This window comes from Hylaeus volcanicus, chromosome 3, assembly GCF_026283585.1.
Source record: "Hylaeus volcanicus isolate JK05 chromosome 3, UHH_iyHylVolc1.0_haploid, whole genome shotgun sequence".
NCBI lineage: Eukaryota > Metazoa > Arthropoda > Insecta > Hymenoptera > Colletidae > Hylaeus > Hylaeus volcanicus.
Window position 1 is genome coordinate 14,790,522 of NC_071978.1, and position 7,460 is coordinate 14,797,981.

A 7,460-nucleotide genomic window follows, 5' to 3' on the forward strand; every position below is an offset into this window, starting at 1 on the left:
TATAAAAAATCCGTAATTGTTTTATTCATACGAAATTGGCTACCAAATAGTCGTCACTCTTCGAAACCTTTAAATCAAATTAAATGTAGGAAAGTAATTTTTATTTTTCAATGATACAATAATACTTGTTAGAAGCAAATTCAATTCAGTAATTGAAAATTCTTTGTCTGAAATAATATTCGCCGTTATATTCATTATTCGTTCTACGATTCGGCTTTACTTCAGATCCTCTTCATTAATAAATTGCGTACATAATTCACACTTAATCCAAAACACAGAAAAGAACCTAACCCTTGTTTTTGGTTGCTATTGGTTAAATATGAATTATACACGGTGTCCCAATATGATTATTCAGATGGTGAACAAAAGTGTGTACTAAGTAGTGGGGTCTATTGAGCGTAAATTCTTTTTTTTTCTAAATTTAGAGGTGGATAATAAAATTCTTCATAGAAAATAAATATTCTTTTGAATAATTTATACTTGGCAAGTCAACAAGCCATTATTTATTTAAATTTTCTTTTGATTAGCAGTGGAACATGCATATGCAGGGTGTCCCAAAAATGTTGTAACACATTGAAAGAGGTGGTTCGGAAGGTGATTTGAAACAACTTTTCCCTTAGCGAAAATATTGTCCGAGGCTTCGTTGAGGTGATATTAAAGGAAAACACTGACCAATCATAGCGCGAGGATGCCGGTGGACCTCCCGCGGTAGGCGTAGCCTGCGCGCTAGGCGGCTGCGCTCAAACGCTACCGCGAACGCTCCATCGGCATACTCGCGCTCTGATAGGTCAGTGTTTTCCGTTAATATCTCCCAATGAAGCTTCGGACAACATTTTTGCTAAGGAAAAAGTTGTTTCAAATCACTTCCCAAATCACCTCTTTCAATGTGTTACAACATTTTTGGGACACCCTGTATATTTAACTCATATATACGAATTATATTTTCACTAGCCCTGTTCGTCTTTTTAGTCGCAAATAAAATTTCGTACTGAAACCAGAATCTCAATAACATATTTTAGATTTATTCTTATAACTTAAATAAATATTGGGTAATGTAAACAGAACTCTTGAATAGTTTTTTTATTGAAAATCTATAATAAAAACTTTAAAAAAGCAAAAAAATTACGCCAAGTACATGAAAAAGTGGAGGACTCAAGGAGTTATCATTGAAAAATAGAAGATCCCCATAAAAAACTACAAGAAAGTAGAAAAATATATGAAATCGAAATGAACTGCCAGTACATGGAGGTGCTTTCCAGCACAGAGCAATGGCGACACTGGGTAACACAATGTAAAATTTGGTGCTTTCCATCTATGCGCAGCTAAAATGCTGTGTTCAACAGTGCGAACGTTCAGATCCTAATGAAAATTCATGTAAAGTGACTGCTCCGCACTTTGGCGGTGAAATGAAGAAGCTAAATAGCGTATCATCCACAAACTGAGACTGTTTAGAAATTTGCCTAGATTTCCGCGGCCTGGAAGTCAAATGCTTGGCGTGGCCAGGCAAGGCGTTCTTATGTCATCAATATCCATACTTTCTCTCGCAAGCTTTCAGATAATTTGCCAGTTTAAAACTCTGACAATATGAGTACACTTTCATTATTTTGCGTTTTAAAATAATTCTACTTCATCGACACCTTAACCTTGCCTGGCCACGCCAAGCATTTGACTTCCAGGCCGCGGAAATCTAGGCAAATTTCTAGACAGGATCATTAGGTCATTAGGATCTGAACGTTCGCACTGTTGAACACAGCATTTTAGCTGCGCACAGATGGAAAGCACCAAATTTTACATTGTGTAACCCAGTGTCGCCATTGCTCTGTGCTGGAAAGCACCTCCATGTACTGGCAGTTCATTTCGATTTCATATATTTTTCTACTTTCTTGTAGTTTTTTATGGGGGTCTTCTATTTTTCAATGATAACTCCTTGAGTCCTCCACTTTTCCTAAAATTTTTATTATTACAGATTTTCAATAAAAGAACTATTCAAGAGTTCTGTTTACATTACCCAAGTCTGAAGTAAAGTAAATATTCAAAAATTCTTGTTAGCCAAATCAATTTACTCCTCTAACCACAGAAGAAGGAAAATCTAGAAGGAAACTGTAGAAAAAGTCGCTCCATCATCCGATGATACACAAACGAGACGTAATATTTCCATAACACGAGACAAAAAAGGATAGGAATCCGTAACAAAAAGTTTGACCGCAAAGACGTAAGAATGAAACCTTGACTGGGCTAATTGCGGCTACAAATTTAAAAAAAAATATCGGTAACCTAACTGTTCTTCGAACGAGGTGTTTATGCAACGCAAATTGGCCCCGTGTAAATTCTCAACTTCATAAAACGAGACAGAAATTTATGGAAATATCTGTCGAACGTCGACGGAGTTCAATTTTCGAGTCCAATTTCGAGAATTACGATCATTCCCGGGGTCCCGTTATTGCAAATTGCGTCGACTACACTCACCGTGGAAGAACGTCGAAGAAAACGAACGACTATTCGTACCGTGACCGACTCAACACCACTACCCGTTTATCAGTTCTTCTCATCTGCGATGCCATTGTTTCCACGGCCTCGATGGTCTTAAATGACGAATCCTAATTTTTTAATTGCGGACGAGTATTTAAATACGCCTGAGAAAAATGTAATTCGCTAGACGACAGTTTCGTAATTCTTAAATTACTAGCTTTGGTAACGGCCGCAGCCGACGAAAACAGAAAGATGTTTATCGCATTTTTTATTGTGAAAATTCGTAATACACGATTGGTAAACACGCTTCCATGGTGGAATCGCATCGATTCGTTATTCGAGACGAACTGTGTTACGTCTAAATTCTTGAAATTTAATATAAGTATTTGTCAGTTGATTGAAATAAATCTTTGCACATTTATTATAAAAAAAACTCTAGTGTGTTTCGCAAACATTACAATTTACATCCTCAGAGTTAAGTAACTAGAGTGATTTTTGTTTAAGTAATTCTAATCTTATAGTCATTGAACATAGACAGGTATTTATAGAAAATAAATAATGTAGTTCGTAGCGATGATGAGTTTTATATTGAAGATTATTTTTTGGGAGCTTACAATCGGCTGTAACTAATTCGTCTATTTTGTGGCAAAGAAATCTATCTGCAAAACATGGAAGAACATCTATTATAAATAAGACTCGTCGTTAAAAAGACGAATTGCTCATCGTTAAATTGCTCGAATGTCATTTGACCGCTTAGAAAATCTACTCTGACGTTGAGCAATGATGAATTATTTAACATTTTTTACGAAATTTGTTGCCACTCGCGTGAATTTACTACATGCCTGCGAAATACGTGCCAGTAATCCACAACATTTCACCAAGGTTCGTGGAGCAATTAAAATTTCGTAAAACATCAACGTAATTAAGATTCTATTTGAATTCTGGAAAAAAATTTTAATGTATCATTAGCTGTAATGTATGTATATATGTATCGTGAGTTTAATGTTTAGTACTTCACGGTTCTAATAATTCAAAGGTTATTTCAGTGTAAATTAAATAAACGAAGATTAGAAAATTGCACATATTAATCCTTGTTCTAAGTTCTGAGGTTTTTTCTATTAATTACAATGCAGATTACTTTTGAAGGAACCATTCAAAACTAAAATTATATGTTCAAATCCCAAATATCTAATTTATCATACATGTATATTAATGTTACAATTATGCAAAATAAAATGCATCGTTCACTTCACCTTATATTAAGTACTTTTTGTTAATAAACATTCAGACGATATTAAATCATTCTATTTGTTTCAGTTAATGTATATTTTGAAACATTTTTTTTTAATTACATTAACTACTGTAAAATACTGTAAGTAGCAGCACCAATATAATATCCATTAAATAACTTAACATGGTATCCCAAATTTCATTTTGGACTTATAATTAACATGCCACATATCAATCAGAATGTCCAATATTAATGGTAACATATTTATCATACTCCCTTTTAATTGCACTAATAATATTGTAACACTACAGTGCAATAATGATATTTCAACATTCAGTCAAAGGTTTCTTCTTCATTATTAGATTTCTAATTGCTTTCTGGTAAATAATATAGAGTTTCTTTGTTTCAAATATTAATATTATTATTATTTTTATATTTATCTACATTGATTGTAGATATTTATCTACAAATTAGTACAATAAATCTCTTGTTATATTTAAAATATATTGATATGGATAATGACTTTAATTGAAGACCCTTAATTAATTTTAAAATTAATAAAGACTATTCACACATATAATTTATCATGTTTTTACTTCAAATGCAAATTATAGAGTCCTTTAGAAATAAAATACTGTAAGTAGCAGCACCAATATAATATCCATTAAATAACTTAACATGGTATCCCAAATTTCATTTTGGACTTATAATTAGCATCGTTTGCCACCGAGGCGCACAGGATGAAATATTAACTCTTTGCGGTCATGTATCCGTAATATTCCCGGTATGAGCACGTGAACGTTATTCAGATCGCGAAACCTAACACTGCTGATCTTAGTGGTCAAATTAACATAACATATTATTTCTTTCAAACATATCTCGGAGAGGAAAGTTTTTCCAAACATGGATATTAAAGGTAAACACAAACGCTTTAAATTATAGAAACATTAAAACAAGAATTCAAAAAGCTAGCAGCTTTTTGGATTAGGTATATTAATGCTAATTTCAAGTACTATATTATTACAAATAACGATACTTCACTTCATGAATTTGTCATTAAAATTCAAACGGAACATTTATTTCATAGTCTATACTATGTTACAAAATAAAACCAAAAAAAATGTACATTCAATGCCACAATTTTTTTCATGTACTTTGGCCTACTAAACTCGAAAATCGCAAGAAAAAAATTTTCTATAGACAGTTTTTCTTACATTAATTTTTGTATTTTTTTTCGATTTTTTCTGACATACTTTTATATTTTAGGCCATATTTCGAGTTAGAAACGTCCGATTGCGTTGCGCAAGATGCCATTTTAATGGCAATCGAATTTCGAACAATTGCTTCTTACATTGTTTTCCAATTGGTTCAATAGTTTAAATGTTACGAGCCAATATATATGAGAAACTGATTTTTTCGACTAAAATAGAACACGAATATTTCTTCCATCGTCATGAAAAAATAGAAATTGTCAAATTATATCCAATTTCTTATTGTTTACGTATAGATCGCACTTTTACGAAGAAAACAAGCTTTTGTTGAAGAAAATCTATGGATAAATACCAGAGTTAGGAGCAATTGAGTAAAGGTACAAGAATCCCAATTTTACTCTGTTTTTGTATTTTTTTTCTATTTATGGGTTGCAACCCAAATGATTAATAAAATTCCCATCGGTGTATTAGCTAACACTAATACATAATACAAAAGAAAACTCTAGGCAAATCTATGTAAAATATCATGATAATAAATAATATTCATACAGCATAAATAAACTTGTCTGAATAAAATTTATATAATTCTTATCGTTTATTTTTTTACTGCAATGAGTTAAGTAGCAATAAAATTATAATATCCATAAACACTGGTAGTAAACAAATTAATTTAACAATGTCGTTGAACTCCTTTTTTAAATTAGATATTTACTAACAATGCTTTTGCAATAATTATTGGTGACAATTATTGAAATATTATGTAAGTTATCATTGGTATGTTAAACAGCTATACAGGGTGTCCCAAAAATGTTGTAACACCTTGAAAGGGGTGGTTCAGGAGGTGATTTAAAACAACTTTTTCCTTAGCAAAAATGTTGTCCGAAGCTTCATTGAGGAGATATTAACGGAAAACACTGACCTATCAGAGCGCGAGTATGCCGATGGAGCGTTCGCGGTAGCGTTTGAGCGCAGCCGCCTAGCGCGCAGGCTACGCCTACCGCGGGAGGTCCACCGGCATCCTCGCGCTATGATTGGTCAGTGTTTTCCTTTAATATCACCTCAACGAAGCCTCGGACAACATTTTCCCTAAGAAAAAAGTTGTTTCAAATCACCTCCCGAACCATCCCTTTCAAGGTGTTACAACATTTTTGGGACAACCTGTATACTATTCTTAGTAGCTTTATTGTGGCATAATTTAACATATTTATTTATCTCAAATTTCAAAAACTTTGATCAAATACAATTTACCTATCTGACGCATAGAATAGAGTTCATAGGTAATATTAAATTTTATCCACATAAAGAGACAAGCTTGCATCCAAAACACTTTGATAATAGGTATAAACGTAATCAAAAAATTCTTCTAATGTAAATAAACCTCAAAAAGAAACAATATAGATAAGATACTTAAAACCTCCTTAAACCCAATGTTAAGAAACCTGTTCCACGCATAATTGAACGTCTAAGGAATCTAATTATTTCGGATCATAATTAGAGGTCATGTTCAGCATGTATCGGATGAAATATAGTTTACATCCAGCATGTCATATTATTATTAATGCGCATGATACTGCTAAATACGATCGAACGAACGTAACTCTTCGATCACGAGGCGGCAGTATAGTAACGCTAACGGTATCCAATTACGAGGTTGACACAATTCTTTAACCGTCAAATCGTTTCATATGAATGAGTGTCCTCTTATGCTAAGCTCTGGCTGGCTCGTAAAAAATTCTCGAGCCTATGATTTATTCCATAATGCGCAGATGTTTATACCGGTTAAAGATGGTATGCGATAATTCGAGTAAGAATATCGTCGAGCGTAATTAAGGATGTAGAGTTGCGTTTTTTTTCTTCTTACGGTCATGAATATTTACATACGACAATGTTGATTTTTTATTGGATGCGTTTCTGTTGGAAAATCTATGTCGGATGTAACTGTCAGTGGCACGTTATTTTATGAACGGAATATAGATCTAAGATGCGAAGAATTCTAAGATTCGAAGGAAGCATTCAAGATTAATGTTTCAAAAATTAATGGCTTTTAATACACGAAAAATAACGAAGTGTAAAGGAATAATTTGTTTTGTTGTGAAAATATTAAGTTTATTTCTTTATTTACGTTGCGAGTATATTTGCTAATCTTTTTGCAAGCTCTGTTAGGTATTATATGAGAGAATAATAAAGAAACACACATGTAACCTAAAACGAACATTCTAAAATAGTGTAGATACCTAAACATAGTCTAATAAGTACTTTTACTACTTTTCTTGAACTTCGATCGGTTATGTTAATATACATATGTAAATTATAAAATTTATGAATTGATAATATCGATTTTTGATATTAATCACTTAGTCTTCAATAGATAACTATTTGAATATATTAATAATATCTTTGATTAAAGGAGAAAAATCTTAAACAAATCTTAATAAACAATTATAACAGAAAAAATTTATAAAACAATGAAAAATTAGTCCTATAAATATGAAAAACATAGTAACAAAATTAATTTAAAGAAACTAAATCTTTAACGAAGTTCAAAAATT